At 37.1% G+C, this 21,045-nt stretch overlaps 1 protein-coding gene and 1 pseudogene across 2 annotated transcripts in view; one reads left to right on the top strand and one right to left on the bottom strand.

The window, feature by feature from the left end:
• The window catches only part of TRIM24 (tripartite motif containing 24), an 84,968-nt gene that overhangs the window by 55,694 nt on the left and 8,229 nt on the right, over window positions 1-21,045 (bottom strand). The gene's annotated exons all lie outside the window — the stretch shown is intronic.
• On the top strand, window positions 461-11,729 carry LOC117018158 (cell division cycle-associated protein 3-like; annotated as a pseudogene).

Consider the following 21,045-nt stretch of genomic DNA (forward strand, 5'->3'; position numbering starts at 1 on the left):
GATACACATTCAAACAACAAGCATATGAAACCTGAAGGACTATCAGAGTAGACTACAGGACAAGGACTTTTACCAGATATAAAGGGGGAATGGTGTACCTGAAAAGGGCCAATTCCTCATGAAGACATAGTAATCCTAAATGCACATGCACTAAATTAACAGCGCTTCGGAACTCATAATGTAAAACCTGATACAACTGGAAGGCTCCAGCTGCTGTGTACCCCAAGGTAGAGTTGGGGCGTGGCACCCCCTCCTTGCCCGGCACGGCCGGGCCCTGCCCCACCCTATCCCTCCTGGTGGAGCTTCAGTCACTGCAGGCGGCCTCCACCGCACAACAAGCATCTGCACGAGTGGCAGACCTAGAGTCGGCCTCCCGCACGCTGCCATCCAGGGGCAGAGCTCTCCCCAGCCACCCTACCAGCAGGGAGCAGTGGAGTCTTCCTCAGGCCAGGACTCAGAGCCTGGCTCTCCTGCCCTTGGCACTGCATGGACACCTATGAAGACCAGCAGTGGAGAGGCCCCAAGCCCACTGGAGAAAGAGCTGAGGGAAGTATTTGAAACCGAAGCCCCCAAATCAAACATTCCCTCAGAGTGTGTTCTGCCCCTAGAAGCACCTTCCTCTTCTGAACTGGACATGCCTCTGGGCACCCAGTTTTCCCTTGAGGACCAGATGCCACCTTGAAGTCAGACAGAGCTGCCCTCCAGGCAGTTGTTTTCCGAGGAGGAAACAGGACAGCCCTCAGAAACCCTTATGACCAGCCAGGGCTCAGACAAGCCCTTGAGAGACCCTGAGACGCCCCAATCTCCAGGTTCTTAGCGCAACAGATGGCAATTAAACGGCAAGGTACCAGGGTGATCTCCCCTCACCATCCTGCAGGATGACAACTCCCGAGACTCTGACATCAGGTCAGGGTAAGTGACCTTTCTCCCCTGAGTGAAAATGTTAGGAAACTGAAGGATGAGGCCATTCTGGGAACTGGACGAGTTCTGAGAACTGGAGGATGACCATGGAGCAAGGCCAGGACTGTGACAAGGGAAATCAGCGCTTTGCCTTGGAGAGAACTAGACCATACGTGGCCCCAGCCCTGGGTTCACCAGCCATATTCCATGTCCTCTCACCCCTTCTTTCCCTGGGAGACTGGAAAGGCTCATTTTCTTCGATTCCATCTAAACTACCAACTCTGGGACTAAAAGCTTTTTGGGGCTTTCTTTGTGTCTTATGTGTTTATTATATAATGGAAGTGATTTTTTTTAAAATGATATAACTGAAAAGAGAAACAGACAAATCTACATGATAGTCGGAGATTTCAACTCTCCTTTCAATAATCAATACAGCAGCAGACAGAAAATCAGTCCGGATATTAAAAAAAAAAATGAACAAATAGCAGAATGCCTGTTCTTTAAGTGTGAATGGAATATTCATCAAGATATAACATATGCTGGGCAATAAAACAAGTATGAATAAATTACAAGAACTAAAAACACACAAAATATAGTCATATGTTTCATGACCATAATGAGATAAACTCAGAAATCAGTGACAGACAGAACTGGAAAATCCCCAAATATTTGGAAATTGAACAACTTCCAAATAAGCCAAGTATCAATGAATAAAGGTCTAAAAATCAATGATCTAAGTTTCCACCTCAAGAAGCTACAAAAAGAAGAGCAAATTAATCTCAAAGTAGAAGAAAATAAGCAGAAAGCAATGAGGAAAAAAAAGAATGTAGGAATAAAGGGAAAAATCAACAAAACCAAAGTCAGTTCAGAGCTCAGGGGAATTGTAAAAAGTAATAAACCTCTAGCTAGACTGTTCAAGGGGAAAAACAACAACAACAAATCAGAAATAAGACAGGCCATTTCTACAGTGTCCACGGACCTTAACAATTAGTATTGGGGAAATTATAATCATCTAGATTAAAAGTGTTGATTCTTTGAAAGACAAAATTATCAAAATCTTCTTAAGAAGAGATAGAAAACTACAATGCTCTGTACCAATTAAAGACATTGAATTTATATTTAAAAAACCTGCCCACAAAGAAAAGTCTAGACCTAGAGGGCTCCACTGGTAAATCCCATCAAATATTTAAATAATACCAACTCTAAACAACTCTTTCGGAAGGAAACCAGAGAAGAAGGAAACACTTCCTATGTCATTGGATAAGGCCAGTTATTATCCTGATACTGAAATCAGATGCAATCATTACAAGGAAAGAAAAACATAGACCAATATCTCTCATGAACAAAGATGAACAAAAACGATAAACAACATACCAAAAAATCAAATGCAGAAATACATAAAAAGGATTATATAGGGTTTATTACAAAAATGCAAGATTGGTTGAGCATTCAAATCAATTAAAGTCATTCACAATATTAACAAAAAAAGGAGAAAAGCCATTATCATCATCTTTGAAAACCTCAACATCCATGCAAGAATAAAAACTTTCAGCAACCTAGGGACAGAAGGAAACTTCCTAAATTGATGAAAATCTTACACATAACATATTTAATGATGAAATACTAAATGCTATCTGGTGTGATTGGGAAGAAGCCAAGGATGTCCACTCCCACAACATCTATTCCAAGCTGTTTTAGTTAGTACAAAAAGGCAAGATAAAGAAATAAAAGGCAAATAGGTTGGAAAGGAAGAAGTAAATTGTTTACACATATATTTACAGGCAACATAATCATCTGTAAAAAAACTGTAAGGCATCCACACAAAAAGCCACCATGAAATACTTAGGGATTCTTTTAACACAGTATGTGTAAGACCTGTATAGTGAAAACAACAAAACAAAAATCAAAGATCACTCAAATAGATGGGACATTGTTCTTGGATTGGAACACTAAATATGGTTAAGATGTTCCTTCTCCCCAAACTGAGCTAAAGATTCAGTGCAATCTCAATTAAAATCCCAGCAGGCATTTTGTAGAAACTGACAAATGGACCCTAAAATTGATATGAAAATGCAAAGGACCAAGAATAGCAACGTGAAAACTAACAAATTTGGAAGACTTAAGTGATCTACTTTCAAGACTTACTGTAGATCAAAGTAATCAAAACAGGGTGGTGGTACACGTAAGAACAGAAATACAAACAATGGAGCAGAAGAGTCCAGAAATACATATATATAGAACATGTAACAAGTATTTAATCATTGTCTCAAAAGGATGTACTGGGATAAAATATAATGGGTAAGAATTTTATAGAAATGAAGTGATAAATCCTACAAGTTTTCCAAAATGAATGAATCCCAAGTAGATTAAAAAGAAACTACATTAAATATATTATATTACATCTTTATATTAAATCCTATATAAGATTTATATATATCTTATATATTAAATATAAATATATTATACCTACACCAAACCTGTAAAAACCAAAGAAAAATCTTAAAAGCAAAGGAAAAAGATGGATTATCATCAAAAAAGACAAAACTAAGACTGACAGCCTACTTCTCATCAGCCACAATGGAAATCAGAAGACAGTAGAAAGGCGTCTTTCAAGAGATAAAAGACAGTGATTGTCTTGCCAGAGCTCTAAATCCAACTGAAATATCCTTAAAGATCAATTAAAATGCACAAGTTGAAAGATAAACTGTCACACTGGATAATGAAATCCAACAATATACTGTTATGTTGCCAAGTTGATATTTTTTAGGTTCACTAGTTCATTTACAGTTTTAGAATTTATGCTTTTATTTGTTATAAACTAAATATTATTTAGTTATAAGTTTATAATTAATATTAATTATTATATTAACATTAATTATATTATGTTATTAATATATTTAATTATGTTATTAAATATTATTATTTAGTTATAAACTAAAAATTCAAAATAATTTTTGAATATGTGAAACATTTACATGGTTCAAAACTCAAAAACTGCATTCAAAAGTATATCGGATTTCACTTCTATCGCTGTCCTTCTACCCATTTCATTTCCTTCTACACCACTTCCCTATAGATAACCGTTTTTATTAAACCATGTTGTTGGCTTATCCTTCCAGTAATGTTTTTCTTTTTCTCTCTCCAGAAGTTCTTTTTGCAAATATATTTACATTTTCATGTACAAAAAATAGTAAATTATGCACACAGTAACGTAGCTTGCTTTTGTTCATTTAACAGTATATCCTGGCAACCACTCCTTATCAATAAATTCTATTTCCAATTTTTTGCTATTACAAATGACATAATGAATAATTTTATCTACACATCACTTTATACTCATAGCAGGTGTACCCTTAAAATAGATTCCTAGAAGGGGGTCTGTGGGTTAAAGGGTAAAGGAATCTGCAATTCTGTTAGAAATTGCCAAATGTACCCTCATTAGAAATGTATGGCAATACTTAGTTCCTCAAAGTCTCATAAATTGATTACGTTAACAAACTTTTGGATTTTTGCCTGATAGGTGAAAAATACTTATCTTGGTATAATTTTCATTTGTATACTCCTTATTAAGGTTTAACATCTTTTCCATCAGGAAAATGCTATTTGCATCTGTATTAAGTATACTGTCAGTTTTTACGTGTTTTTTTTAAGTAAAAACTGCAAAGCAATTTTAAGCTACATTAGGTAGAATTTATTAAGAATAATATTGGTAGTGTTATGAAAGTAATAAATTTTCTGCAGATAAAGGAAACAATTTAGTTAATGGCTGGTTTAAATAAACATTAATTGTGTTATTAGAGCAAACGTTATCAGTAGAATAAGAAATACAATGTGAAATCAAAAAAGTTAAATAAAAATCTTGAAGTGTAAAACTGACTTAGAAATATCAATACACACAAATGAATTTCTAAAAACGTATTTCCTAATTCTGTCCAGTCTCAAAAGGCTTAGAAGTGATCACATCGCAGGAGCATCCTGGTTATTTGGTTTCTAAACACCCTTTCCCCATTAAAGGGAAAAAACTGTTGATTCCCAATCTGTGGCAGACTTATGGTGCATACATAGTGAGACTGGGATAGATGGTTACGCCTAGAAGGCAAGGAACAGTTAAAGAGAAAGAGGGTTGCAGCAAATTTAGAAAATTTGAAAGGCAAAAGGAATAATGACTGATTAAAATGCATTCAATATTCTTTTTTAAATCTATGAGTTCATAGGATACTCAACAAACAAATCCCTTGCCACCAATGGCAGAGACAATGACCCTAACTGCATCTCTAAAAATTAACTAAAAAGAAAGAATTACCCATTTATCCTGAAATTTTATGAGGAACTAGAATAGCAGCAAAAATGGCAGCAAATGATGTCATAAAACATGACAGCTTCAGGGATTGGGCCCTCCAGCAATACAACCATTAAGCTGGAAAAAAACTATTTCAGAACCCTAGCACTCACTCCGACATTTACAGCAACCAGAGAAATGCTTAGTAACAGGAGAGGCTGCTGAACTTTGGTAAGAAAGCTGCTTGCATGAACTAGCTACCATGCCCCAATTCCTTAATCCTGCTGCAATGTGCGGACAGCTGCTGGCTTTCCTAAAGTGGCTTGCTGGTACCAGGTGGGCAATAAGGACTTTGTACTCTAAAATTTTGGGGATGTGTGATTTGGTTAGTATGGGGGTACCCTGAGGGCCAGCTGGGATGTTTGACTTTATTCAGCTCCCTCAGGCTACAGGAGATTCTCTGGTGGCATCTATCAGAACATTTAAATAGGTATATACACTTAAAACAAACAAACAAACAAAACAGACCAAAAAAACCCTACACATTTAAAGAAACCTCTGAGATGTTACAGGCTGAGTGCCAAGATAATATATCAGTAACACACGCAAGAAAGGATTTGCAAAAATAGTTTGGAAAAGTCACTATACAAAGAGAAAACTGAAGACCTCAACAGGAAACAAAATCAATCCCTGAGGAGGAGAAGAATTTGATTTCCAGAGTTACCACAATACTCAAAATGTCCAGTTCTCAACAAAAAATTACAAAGCATACAGAGAAACCAGGAAACATAGCTCATTCATAGGAAAACAGAATTTGACAGAAATGGCAGATTTGAACAGGACGTAAAAAGAATCAGCAAACCTGAAGATAAGGCAATTGAAATTATCCAGTCTGAGTAGAATAAAAAAAGAATGAAGAAAAATGAACAGAACTTGAGGGACTTGTATATGTATGTTTGATGGTATCCCACACCATGGGAATCCCAGAAGAGGCAGAGCTAAAGGGGCAAATATTTGAATAATGGCTTCCTAAATTTGATGAAAAACACGACTCTACGTATCCAGGAATCTCACCAAACTCCAAGCAAGATAAACTCAAAGCGATCTGGTTATTATGGTAACTCTAGAACTCAAATTTTCCCCACTCCTCGGGGATTACTAATTTTTGCTTGTTGATAGCTGGAGCAGTCCATTTGTGACTTTTCCAAGCTATTCTGCAAAATTGGTATGTATTCCTTGTTGAGTGTGGTCACTTAAGTTTATGTTCCATGCTACCTGGTGACCAGCCAGTAGCCTAACAAAGATTTTCTTAAATGTCTGGCTCCAAAAGAGGAAGGAGGTAGTCTCCTTAAGTCTCGGCAAACAGGATCCAGCCCTAAGGGATCTCACAGACTAACCAAAACATGCAACCCCAAATTTCTGGAGCCCTTTTACCAAAGAGCAGCAGTCTCTCCTTTTATCAAGCACTCCACTAGTTCTTTCAAGTGTCTGATCAAGGTCCAGATTCTGAAATAGTTGATTCTGGTCATTTTTTCCAGTTTATTGATTGTTTCAATGACCCTAGAGTCCTACTCTGCCATTTTGGTGATGTCACTTTGACTTCATCTAAATTTAAAACTATTATACATCAAGTGGGTGAAAAGACAACCCACAGCAAGAATGAAAATATTTGCAAATCATGTACTGATAAGGATTTAATATCTAGAATATATACAGAACCCCTACAACTCAACAACAGAAATTCAAAAATGGGCTAATAGACATTTCTCCAAAGAAGATATACAAACAGCCAATAAGCACATGAAATGACCCTCATCATTTGTCAAAACCACAATAAAATACCACTTTGCTATAGGATCCTGTGTCTGGGGTGTTTCCGGGATTGTGATCTCGCAGTCGCCAAGGAATGGACCGCAGATCGGAGAGGCAAATTTAAGGAGCACACAGTTTTATTGTAAAGCGCAAGAGAAAAGCTCTCCAGAGAGGGGGGATCCGAAAATGGAATGCCCCACAGGCTAAGCTGTGTCGGGGACTATATGTCCTTGAGTCTACAATCTTGAAGTTGTTTACCAGAAGCTGACTGGCCCCCCTGTACCTGGGCTGGTGTCTTGGTTGACTCCACAGTTTGGTGTGGTAGGCCCTCCCACCCAGTTCCCTTCTCTACATTTTCCTGTCAGCTACTTTGCAACTGTTCTCTTTGGCCTTGACGTCCTCCACTGTGGTCCTATCCCTGATTGCCTATGACGTTCTTATCTCAACTTCACATTCACAAGGAGGGCTATTATCAATTTTGAAAAAAGGAAAACAAGTGTTGCTGACGATGTGGAGAAATTAGATTCCTGTACATTGCTGGTGAGATGTAAAATGGTGTAGCCTGTGTGGAAAACAGTTTGGTAGCTCCTCAAAAAGTTAAACATAGAAAACTATATGATCTGAAAATTATACTGCTAAGTATAAACCCAACAGAATTGAAAACAAGGACTAAAACAGATACTTGTACACCAATATTCATAGTAGCATTACTCGCGCAAGCCAAAAGGTGGAAATAACCCAAGTGTCCATCAACACATGAATGGATAAACAAAAGGGGCTGTATCCATAAAATGGAATATTAATAAGCCATAAAAATGAAATTCTTTTTATATGCTACAGCATGGATAAACCTTGAAAATATTACACTAAATAAAATAAGCTAGACAAAAAAGAACAAATATAATTACACTTACATGAGGTATCTAGAATAGGGAAATTCATAAGGACAGAGAATTACCAGGGGCCAGGGAAGGGGAAGGTAAGTTATTGCTGAAATGAGTAAAGCGTTTCAGTTTAGGATGATGAAAAAGTTCTGAAAATAGTGGTGATGGTTAGTTACCCACCTTGTAAATGTACTTAATGCCGCAGAATTGTACACTCAAAAATGGTGGAAATGATCAATTTTGTTATGTATATTTTACCACAAAAAAAAACTATTCTAAAAGTTGATAATGCATAGTAAAATAAACCCAAAGAAAGTAGAAAAATAAAATCAATAAAATTGAACAGAAGCCTTATAGTTCTTCAAAGAAACTAATAAAATTGAAAACCTCTAGTGGGAGGGAGGTGGGGGGGGAGAGAGAGGAGGAAAGGCAGGTGGGGAAGGAGGGAACACGTGCACGAACGCAAGATGGCAGAGCACACACCATAAAACCAGCACCTGGAATGAAAGAGGGTATCGTAACTTTAGATGATACAGATATGAAGAATTAGTGCGCGGTTGTAATGAACTACTTGTATCGATAAAATTAAAAATGTATGTGAAATATACAAATTACTAGAAAAAAGTGAAACTACCATAGTGTCCGAAGTGAAACAGAAAACCTGAAGAGTCTTATTGATAAGCCTCTAAAATTGAATCAGGAGTCAAAAATCTTCCTGCCAAGAAAAACCCGAGCCCTGATTGCTATCATGTATCAAGAAAGAAATACTTTAATTCCAGTCTGACAAAAATTCTTTCAGAGAATTGAAAAAGGTAGCACTCTGCTCTTCATTTTATGAAGCCCACATAACTGCAGGAAAACTCATAGTACAAAAAGGAAAATCACAGGCCATATAACTCATAAACATAGAAGCAAAAACCATAAAATATTAGCAAACCAAATTCTGCAACATGTAAAAAGGATAATATACCATCACTACATAGATGTCTCCTTAGGAATGCACGATCATTTTGTTGTTATTATTAGGAAATCAATTCTTTGAATTCACCACATAACAGATTAAAACATTATCCCCTCACTAGATACAGAAAAGGTGTTTGATTGTTTTTAAAAAATCTACTCATGATTTTAAAGAAAAAAAACCTTTTGTGGCTATTATGGATAAATGGGCTGGTTTAAGGCATAAAATTACGGCTCAATATATGCTGCCTCAATTCTGATAAAATTGGGAGGGCCTCAAGAGCCTCCCCACAAGTTCCCCTCCACTCTGTCCTCCCACAGATAAGGTCCCCTAACAAAATACCCCTTCCTTTATCAACAGGACCAGGCACAGTTTCTGCTTATCCTTGAACAGAGGGTTTCAATTTCCTGCCCGCTTACAGTATTATTCAAACAAGCCAATCACATCCCTGTGGGAACCAGGGAGCACCTCACTTCCGTCCCAGTACATACAAAGCCTGCCTCTCACAGTACCTGGTTCTTTATTCTGCCCCAAATGCAACCCCCACGTGGCCTTGCATGGCATGTGGTGTCCTCCTCGCCAGGCCTGACCATATGTGACTAATAAATTGCTGTCAATCTCATCTGTCCAGTGTTGGGTGTTGTGTTGAGCCATTCTTAACCCAAGGGTGGGAATCTCACCCTCACCAATGGGGTGAATAGTAAGCTATTAAAGCAATACAGTATATTAAATGTTTATTATATGTTTAAGATATCAAAACAACATTCTTATAAAAGATATCTATAAAAACCCGACAGCAAAGTTCATATTTAATGGTATAATCTTTCAAGTTTTCTCTGAGCTCAGGAACAAGACAAAGATGTCCAATGGTACTTTCATTCAACAATGTACTGGAGATTTTATGCAGAACAGTAAATCAAGGAAAGGAAAAGGTTTAAGGATTAGAATGATGAAATAAAAAGTGTTGTGATTCACAGATATTATATGATTACATGTAGATGATACTATATATGTAGAAGAGCCAAACTAAGCTACAGTGACATTATTAGAGTTAGTATCAGTCAACAAAGTTATTGAAAAGAAAGAAATATTTAAACATATTTGTTTCCACCATGAACAAAAAGGTAAAAATTATTTACCAGGAATAGAAAGGTAAAAATAAAATTAAAATAGGACATTTATAACAGCACCAAAAACTATCACCTAGGAAAATTCCCAAAAGAATATGCTCAAAATCCCTATGGAAATAATTATAAGTGTTCGATGAGTCACTAAAGAAAACATAATAAGAAATGTAATAGCACATCTAGGGATTAGAAAACTTAACATTACAAACATAAATTCTCCCCAAATTGATCTAACAATTTATCAAAATCAATATCCTCTCAGGTTTTTTTGTGGAACTTGAAAGTGGATTCTAAAATTTATTTAGTAACTCAAACAGCTAAAAATAGTCAAGGGTTTCTGAAGAATAACTCCAAGTGGTGGGGGTGGGGACTACATTAGGACCCACTTTACCAACTATCAAAACCTATTGTAAAGACACAGTGATTAAGAGAGCATGGCATTGATTCAGGGAGTGGCAGATAGACTGACAGATCAGAATCGGAGACTAAGTGCTGAGAAATAGACTCATGCATATATAAATATCTAGTAACTGCTATCGATGGCAGTGCATTGGGAAAAGAACGGTATTTTCAGTAATGGTGCTGGGACAGCTGGCAAAAAATGAAAGTAGACTCCACACCTATTGCTATATAAATCAACTGCAGTTGAAACAAAAATCTAAATGTAAAGGGCAAAACTATAAAGCTTTTATAGGAAAATAAGTATGGAAAGATTCTTAGTAAAACTAAAGCACTAACCACAAAGTAAGATTCATAAAATTGTTTGGTTCAAATGCCCTATTCAAAAAAAAATGTTGAGAGAAATAGAAATGAGAGAAGATATCTAGAATATAAAAAAACTCTTACTAAATTAATAAACAACCCAACAGAAAGATGGAAAAGAAGACTGGAGCATGCACTTCACAATAGCTGAAATCCAAATGGTAAATATGCATATGAAAAGTGCTCAACCTAACTGGTACTTGGGGGAAAGCACATCAGATCCAAAGAAAAACATCCACCAGATTTCCCAAAACTAAAAACAGTGATGACTCCAAACGGTGGTGAGCATCCACATCTGGTTGGTATACGAGGATTGGTAAAGAAGATTCATATACCTTACCGACCAAGTATTCTACTTTTCAGTAAAAAAAACCCTTGGGATTTAAATATTACTTTATAATAAGCCAAGCTTTACTAACTAAATACTGCTGTGGGTATGATTTTGAGAGATTGTTATCTACTTCCAGAATAATTTAATTTGCCCTGACCTATTAATCAACATACTTCTAACAATTTTAATTTTACTAATACATTATTTAAAAAACAGAGTTAGTTCCCTGTTCAACTGTACAATAGAAGATGATGGATAAGTCCAGTCTAACCCTCTTTCCCTCTTCATCCTCCTAACATTTATTTCTATTAGTTTCCCATTAAATCAAACCATTATGAACATTTAATAATATTCACAACTGAGCCACAGAGCCTATTACAATTATATTTCCTTTCTCTATTGATTTTGTTCTTAGTAATTAACAGTTCCTGCATGTTTTTCTTTGCTTACTCTTCAGGTATTCATCACTCAATTGGCCCCAAACTTTCCAACGGAATTGTAAGTCCCTTTTAATAAGTTCAAAACTATCAAGTAATCTATGAATTTTACGTTTACTCAGATGCAGTCTCTGAAACCTGAAGTCGTTCCTCCAGCTCCAGGCTTTCTCTGCCTGCTGCAAGCTCCCACACCCTGGACTTTCCCTCATCATTATCCTGGGAATGCCTTCGTCTAATGACATTAACATAAATTATCTATTTGCTCTATGCCACATGAAATCTAGTTTCAAAGTAACCATATCAATATAAACCTAAAACTAGGCCACTTCATGAAATATAAGATTCCTTTTTGTGTTCCGGATATAGTATACTAGGTTAATATTAATATTGTGATTAATATTGTGATTTTAAATTGGCTGAAAAACTCCTTTACTATGTTAGTAAAACCACCTAGTTGATTATATATAATGTTCATTATTTCAGGGTGGTTTTTGTGGGGGGAAGGTAGGGGCTACTACTTTAGTTTTTATTTGTTATATAACATATTTATAACGTTCCAAAATCAATACTGGAATAGAAGTTACATCACCTGGGTCTAGTTTACCGCCCTAATCCTTTCTCTAGTCTCTCCTGCCTCCATTGGTAGCCATTTTTAACTTTTTATCGTTTCTTTTTTAAATATAAATGTTTTCTCTCTCTCCTACTTATTTCTTGTTACTGATATTGTTGTTTTCAGTTTTATATTAATATTCATTAACGACACTGATCTGTAGTTCTGTGTAGCTGTGAAATATTTTCTAGGCTTTAGTACTGATGTTATAAACGCTTCATAAAGAAGTTAGAAATTTACCTTCTTTTTCTATATGTTGAAACAACTGAAGTAGCACTGAGATTATCTGTTTCATTGGACCTCCACTATAAATCCAACTGGGCTTGGAACTTTTGTGGAGAGCCATTTTGTAATATTCGCCATTTCTTCTATGAAAATTGGTCTTCTTAAATTGCCTCTCTTCTGGGGTCAGTTGTGACAAACTGATTTCTTATAAAATGACTCTTTACATTATCATTTTTCAAATCTATTTTCACAAGGTTATCTTATAAGAAATATTTAAATTTTCTGCTTAATGGTTACTTTCTCATTGTATTTAAGGTTTCTACTTTTTAAAAATTCAGTTAGCTAATGAGCTGTTTGACAGACAAAAAAACTTCAAAGAACCAAAATTTTGATGTATTTGTTCTATTTTTCTGTTATCTAAAACTCATTATTACCTTTATCATTATAAATCTTTCCTTTTGCATTCTTTTGGTTTATTTTGTTGCTTTTCTACTTTCTTGAATATTTTCACTGATGGGATGCTAAGAATTCTCTCATGATTGCTTTGGCTAAACACAGATGTTGGCAAACTATAGTTCATGAACCATTATCCAACATGCCACCTGTTTTTGTAAATAAAGTTTTATTGGAACACAGCCATATTCATTTATATATTGTCTGGTTGCTTTTATGCTACTACAGAAGAGTGTAAAAGTTGAAATCAGAGACTATATGGGCCAAAAATATTTACTATCTATCCTTCTATAAAAAAGGTTAACTGACCCCTACTGTAACCTCTTGGTTCTGATTTGTCAAGAAATCTAGCAATTATGTTTGTGTTTTCACTTTAAGTCATGAGTTGTTTGGGAGCACGTTTGTTAAGTTTCCAGATGGAAGGGCCTTTTTGAATTTTTTAAACTTTCGATTTTTACTCAAAAAAAAAAAAAAGCCAAAACGCTGTGTATTTTAGGGGGAAATTTCGGGGAGTTTTCTTTATATGTCAATAATCATTTCTCTTCAGTGTTCCGGGTTCATTTGCAAAGAAGATGTATTCTCTCATATGCAATAGACAACCATGGGATCCACATGTTGCTGTATTATTTAGGTCTTCAATAGCCTTATAAAATGTTTGCCCACTTGATCTATCTTTAACAGAGAGCATTTAAGTCTTCTATTACTAATTTATTTCCAAGTCTTATTGACTCTCCTGAAACTTATTTTAAAAACAAAAGTTATAAAAAAAAAACCAAAGTTATCATTAATATCCCTGTACCAATAATACATCTTCATTGAGACTTAAAGCTTGTAGGCCTATAATGTGTCCTGCCTCTTTAATGATTTCTAGCCTGAATCCTACTTTGTGCAACATGAAAATAGTGACCTCTGTTTTCGTTTTATTTGATTTGTCTGGCATTTTCTTTGCCTAACCTCTATTCTTAACCTTCCTGAGTCTTTCAGTTTTATATTTATATCGTTTGCATTGAGCACAGAGTTGGATTTTGTTATGTTAAGCTGAAAAAAATTTTTTTTCTCTTAATAGGCCAGTTAACCCAGTTACCGATATGACTGATATGATCTCAATTCTGTTATAATCTATAAATTATTTCATTGTTTGTTTCCTTTGTTCCCTTCCCCCCGCTCCCCCCCCCAATTTCTTTTAACATCTACCTAGAAAGGTTTGGATTTTTGTCCTAATGGTTATCTTTATACTAATACCTTTATGTAACCTTTGCCTTCTCTTTATTAGATACTGTCTGTTCCCTAGTATAAGCAATACAGAAATTAACTCCTGGCCTTTGAGTCTCTTGAGACTTGCCTTTGCACAGGGCTCGCTCCAAACTCTTCGGAGTGTACTTTCTCTTCTAATAATGGCCCTTGAGCCACTGTTTTCTGCTCGGGCCCACTTCTATTTCTTTGAAGTGTACTTTTTCTTCTAATAAACTGCTTTTTCACTACTTAAAAAAAAAAAATTAACTTTCTTCCCTTCATACCATCCTTACACCGTATTCCCCCTGCATCCCTTTAAAGTAATAATATCCTTTGATTCCCTGATGAATTTTTATAAGGCAATCGATGATCCTATTAAACCATTTCTTGGTTGTCTGAAATTTATTCTCTAGTAGCTTCCTCATGCAAGATTCGTGTGAACTCTCATTCCACAAGTTCCTGAATGGCTGTACTATATCTACATTGGCAGAGCGTAGAGCAAGTACAGGCTGCTTTGTTACCCTACCCCACAACCCACCATCACATTCAGTTCTACAGTCAGACATCAGAATTCCCTGCACAACATCCTCCCTGTTGTCTTCCTGGCAGAAGAGCTTTTGGCATTGACACACTGATTCAACAGCATGGTATTGACATAAAGACAAATAAACGGAACAGAACAAAGAGCCCACAAATAAGCCAGACAGATATGGATAACTGATATTTGACCAAGGCAGTGCAGTAGAGAAAGGACAGCCTTTTCAACAGCAGTGGTGGAAAAATTAAATATTCCATATATTTCATATATGGAAAATGAACTCGAATCCATACTTCGTAATGACATATAAAATTAATCCAAAATGGATCATAGACCTAAATGTAAAACGTAAAACTATGAAACTTCAAGGAGAAAATGTCTATGTTAGGTAAGTATTTCTTAGATACAGCACAAAAGAAAAATTCGTAAAAGATAAATTGGACTTCATTAAACTAAGGAATTGGGGTTCCTGGGAGAAATGACCCAGGATAGCGCAGAACAAGTACAAGATGAATCTAGACACTGTTTTGCCAGATGATAAGTAAGAAGTGCTCAAAAATAGGGGCCTGCCCAAGGACAAGATGTCATCTTGAAGGGGCTCCTACTGCCCAAATGGGAACAATTTGATTATCACAATAATGAAAGGAATGGATAATATATTAAATTTTACAAATTTCATCAGCCCATAATGAAAAAGGAAAATGTCACCCATACAGTAGACTACCAATTAAAAAACAGAAAAGTCATCATTTTGCAACATCACAGTAATAACAGATGAAGGCAACAATCATCAGTGGATGCCAATATAAGGTTTTGGGGAACAGAATATTCATACAAACCCCAGGGCATCTCCCAGGAAGTTACCTATTAATTACTGGAGTGGGAGGTGGAGATATCTGTAGAGTGGAGAATTCTGGCAGTTCACCGCTGCCGTAAATAAGCGACCAAAGCCAACACTAACAATAATGGAACAGAATGAGATGTTTCCTAATGTAAAGCACTGACAAGGACACATCACTTTTGCCAAAACTGATGCATCAGTCTGGATCCAATAAGGAGAGAGAAACCACACATTAAGTTTGAAAAAAAGTAAGTTTAACATAGGTTAATTATTAACCACATCAAAGGATCGGGTTAACGAGGGCTGGCTAGCAGGTGGAGAGAACTCTAAAGAATATAGATATAATGGCAAATCTGATAGAAAGATATGCTCTGTATTCCTCTACGGATGAGACAGAGTGGGCAAGGAAGAATTTTCCCGCTGGGGATGTTAGAACACCAAAGCGTGAGCCAGGGCTGCGCCTTCTCCAACAAAGTCTGATAACAGACTTATAGAAAGTACTATGGTTTCACACCAAAGATGTTATAAGAAAAAAAGGGGACAACAATCCTCTGAATAACAGATCTAATGAAGATAGCCGACAACTTGGTCTTTCTATAATTCACGTTACTGTAGAATGGGTTTTCCTGCCCTTGTAATAGCAATTTCCTACGTAGGAGTTATAACAGGCTAAGATTGCTTTCCTGGATTCAGACTTTTAGGGTTTCCTTTCGTCTTTTCCCCACAAAGTACTCAAACCTCTAGTACCTTAGCGTATACACTTCTCTAAGACTGTCTGAGCTCTGCCTCCTCCAGTGCCCCCCCCACATTATCTGAGCCTTTTCTCTTCTGTACCCCTAAATTCCTACCCTGGTCAACTTGTGTTTATTTGCAGCAGTTTTCTCAGTGTAGGGCTCTGTTCTTTCACAGAATTATTCGCAAGAACCTCAGGCGCCGGCCTGTCCCAGCTCACTCAAACTTTCCTGTGGCAAACTCTTTGTCTCATTTCAGACCCCATATTAACAATCTGTGGACCACACTTTGAGCAGCACTGCCCTAAAATACTCTTTTTCAGAGAGGTGCTGAGAAGCATTGTAAGAAGGCAGACAAGTATCACTATAAATTTGTAATCTCTAGCAGGAAATGGGCTTCGACATGATCTGGTATGGTACTCCATTTCATTGGGAAACGCCATCCACTTTGTGAACACACAGACAAACCTATATTTACACCGATTCTTGCCTTCTTGCCTGTTCATAATAAAATGTCTCTCCTATCCAAAATCACCAATTTCTCCACCTGTGCCTTGGATCAATTCTTTCCTGCCTTCTCAGAAGCTTCCCACGCTCACAGATCTCCTTTCGTTATATTCAATAGCTCACTTGAGTAGATCCTTTCCACTTTCATTTATACATGCTTAAGCCTTTCTTATTTACAAAAAGGAAAATAAAGAAATCCTCAACATGGTACTTTTTTCTCCCCAGATATTGCCTTCTCTCTCTCCTCCCCTTCAGAAGTAAACTTCTCTACAGAGTTGTCTGCACTTTCCATCTAAATCTCTTTACCTACCATCCACGTTCAACCCACCCCAATATGGTTTTCCCTTCTGCCTCTCTACTAAAACATGTTTTTGCATGACTGCTACATTTCTAACCCTAAAAATGTTTTGGGCCTCTTACCTGACCTTGCAGGAGCATGACAAGAAACACTGCTGTCTTTGTTAATACTTTCTCTCCTTGGCTTCCATGATATTACTTTTTCCTAGTTTTCTCCTACCTCTTCTCAGCCTCCCTTGTCGGTTCATGCTTCTCTAATAGTCATTACCTATCAGAATTCCTGAAGGTTAGTCCTAGGTGATCTCCTCACTCTGCTCTTCCGAATGGAAAGTAAGAGAACAGAGGGAAGACAACAAGGAGACCAAAACAGAAGGGTCAGAGAAGTAGACCTTTATACCAAAAGATGGGTGGGAAAGCTGAGATTAGTAAAAGCAAAGCACATGACAAACAAGTCTAGAAGACTAATGACAGAAAAATAATTCAATATGCCCCAGTACAAAGAGACAGACAGACACTAGAAATCTCATGGGCTACATATAGGCTCTCTTCCTGATTATGCTTAATGTTGAATATATAATCAAGAGATCCCAGGGAGACTACTCATCCATAAACAAAGTAAAATAAAGATCTTCTGGTGTTTATGAGTCCTAATTACTATGTAAGACATTTTTGTTTTATATTTATTATACAATGACATAAGTACCTATGGACCATTTATACAGTTGACGCCTGAACAATATAGGGGTTAGAGGCACCAACACACACACACACACACACACCGGTGCAGTTGGAAATCCGAATATAACTTGACTCTACCAAATATCTGTGGGAGATTAGGACCCCCAGTGGATACCAAAAATCTGTAGATGCTCGTTACCTATACAAAATGGCACAGATCAAAGCACAGAGTTGGCCCTCTGCATCCGTGGATTCCCAACCACAGACTGAAAACAATACAGGTATTTATTTTTTTAAATCCATGTATTAGGGGACCTGCTCAGTTCAAACCCATGTTGTTCAAGGGTCAGTTGTATTAGAAAGAAATCAGAACAAAGTTCTTTGAGGAATAATTTCACAACTTCAAAGATGAGGATTTGAAAAACGTTTTGAAAGATTAGATGAACACACAAAAACATTGAGGCAATTCAGTTGATGGTTGTATGTTCACGTGTCGTTTGAAACAAATATTTGAACATGTACCCTACTTATTGTACACATGTACATATAAGTACAATACTAGTGTATCTTGTACATAATAAATCACATAAACATGACATTGTTAAAGAATGAAATCAAAATGAAATACACTTTTAAATGGCTTGCTAATCATGATAGCTTCATACTACTATAAGCTAATGGTCCAAGAGTAATATACACTTAAACATGGTTCATCATTAACATAGAGGATGTCAATCAATTTCAATGAGTCTTCTTGTTAATTTTGAAACTTTCAGGCCCAGGTCTTGTTAGATTTAGTTAATCATTACTGTTAACCTCACAAGACTGACAAAGAGCCTACAAAGTATTAGTTCTGCCACTCAAATGCTGTTATGCTTGTAAATTATGTAGTATCATCTTTATTGTAGCTGAAAATGAGACTGCAAAGATTCAAGTAATTAAGGCTGGTGGAAAAGCATAATTCTATCAATGCCATACATCCAGTAAAATGAAACACAAAATGGGGCAGCAACAGTTACAACTTTCTATGGAACATGGATCTCCTTGCCAACTAATCCATCACTGGTTGCACAGCCAGGCGCCAGGAACGACAACTACATACCTATCCCTCTACATGACACTAAAGAAGCCATCAAATATGAGCAGCCCTGGTTTCTCTGGGCTCAGCCTTCTGTATTTTTCTAAACTGGGGAAAAGCCAAGTCATCAGCACCTGACCTTGATTATACACTTAAATGGAAGTACATTCAGTTAATTGGGATTGGGACCACTTTTTACAGCTGTGGCACATGTGCCCTACACCGTACAACTCAGGGACTTTCCAAGACTACTCAAACTGAGGGGCTTTTGTGAGTGGCCTCCATATGGGACTTCCCCAGGAACTGAGATTAGATGGTTTTATGCCAGGGTCCTGGTAATGGCCTCCCATGATCTTCACTCTTTTGACAGTCATTTTGGATAAAAACAGATGTTACAATTCATAATTCTACAAACCAAGTATATGAAAATTATTACAATTTGTGACAGCACAAAAAACACAGGGGGGTCTGCTGTACAGAAATCCCATTACTTCCAGGGCAACAGTCTGAAAGGTTGTACAGCACAAGGGACTGCCTAACTTAAGAGGGCAAATGGCAATTAACATGCATGCTACTTCCTAAGACATGCATCCCTTGGTGCTACATGTGCCAAGAGTGGGCTTATCCTAACTCACACAAAGGTACTTGCCTCCGCTCTCAGGATACTTCATGTGAAATGCAGCCATTTGACATGCTTATTCACGTGACCATGGCAATCTACATATCAAGTATTTTAAAGCTTAATTTATGCAGAGAAGCACTAACGTTTTCCTTCACTTCAGTGGATTATATTTTACCTCAGAATGTGGTACATCTCATTTTGGAGAGTACTGGTCTAGCAAATACTTGAAAATACAGGAGTAATTTTGAGAAAGGGATCAAGGTTACAGGAAGAAATGAGAGACTCATGCAACCAGTCTAACTTGGTGAGGTCTCTAAGAAAAATAAGAGACAGAAATCTACAGATCCAAGAAACAAAGTTTGCAAATTACCCATATTTGAGTATACAGATGTAATACAATTTTAAAATGTCTTCTGATGTCAACTTTCCACCAGGACAGGGTAACTAGTACCGAGACAGACTTGCCTTCCATAAACAACTAAATGTAACTGGGAAGAATATATGAGGCAATTGGACAATAGGCAACACAATTTCCCTTGATCCCTGATAAAAGGGAAACTCAGAAGGTGAGCCCCTAAAATGTCTTGATTCTTGGCCTAGGAACTAGTTCCTTGCCGTGACACAGAAAGCTACACCTTAAGCAGAACATAGCTAAGTAGCCAGAGAATTTGGGGCAATGAAACGAGATAAGCACTGGAGAGGGGAGCTCTACAGAGGAAAGGCACCAGTAGGATTTCTTCAAGTCCTTGGCTGAAGGTTACCACACTGCATAGAATGAGACTTCAAAAAGCTTACCGGAGAGTAGCTGCTAAGGGATTGAGAGAAGAGCAAAGATACCAGAGGCCCAGCAAGAACAAAGAGAAAACAAAAACATGCTAGTCTTAAATCGGACCATACCAATAATTGTCACATCCTGCACGACAAGAGCTGTGGGAAGCAAGAAGGGTGGCATAGGGTTAAGAAAGACAGTAGCCAAGAATAGAGTGCAAGCGGGGCCAAGGGACTCAAGCCTCAAGGTCTGAGCCTCGAATCAGGCCAACGCATAGCTTTTATTGGTTAACAAATGAGGAAGTAAAGCTTGTTAATCTCAAGATCTGTGAATTCCATACATTATACTAGGAAACTAATTCAAACCAATCACCCTTGCCTGCAGGCAGCCGGAACCGAATGTCCCAGGATGTCTTAGTAATTATTGTATTACTAAGTAATTATTACTTAGTAATATTGTATTACTTAGTAATTATTGTATTACTATTGTATTACCTCCCCAAGGGCAAAAACTTTATGCTGAAACTTACTGATGTGAATAGATGGAGAACGGATGTTATCACATCACTGTATCTCTTCCCAAAGCAGGTTGTGGGAAGAAATATAGCCACAGAGGCAGAAGCTCTCCTTAGCCGGGGGAGGATGGGGGTCTATGCCCACCTCTATCAACCCCGTGAGTTCTCCAGATGACCCCTATGCGACTGTGCCTGTCTTAGGTTGTTCCTCCCTTGAGGAATCTTACCTGTCACTGACTAACCAGCCATCCTTTGGGGCCAAACAGGGAGACATAAGGTGTAAGCAAAAAGGTGAAGCAAAGTCTCTGAAAGGATCAGTCTCACAGACTCGCCTTCCTTTAGGGGCAGGTACAAGGGGACAGACGGGTAGGCTGCTGCGTAACAACAAATAATTACTTAAAATGTAAATGGAATAAACAATCAAAAGCAAAAATTTACAACTTGGATTACAAATCT

The sequence above is a fragment of the Rhinolophus ferrumequinum genome, chromosome 26, assembly GCF_004115265.2.
Source record: "Rhinolophus ferrumequinum isolate MPI-CBG mRhiFer1 chromosome 26, mRhiFer1_v1.p, whole genome shotgun sequence".
Taxonomy (NCBI): Eukaryota; Metazoa; Chordata; class Mammalia; order Chiroptera; family Rhinolophidae; genus Rhinolophus; species Rhinolophus ferrumequinum.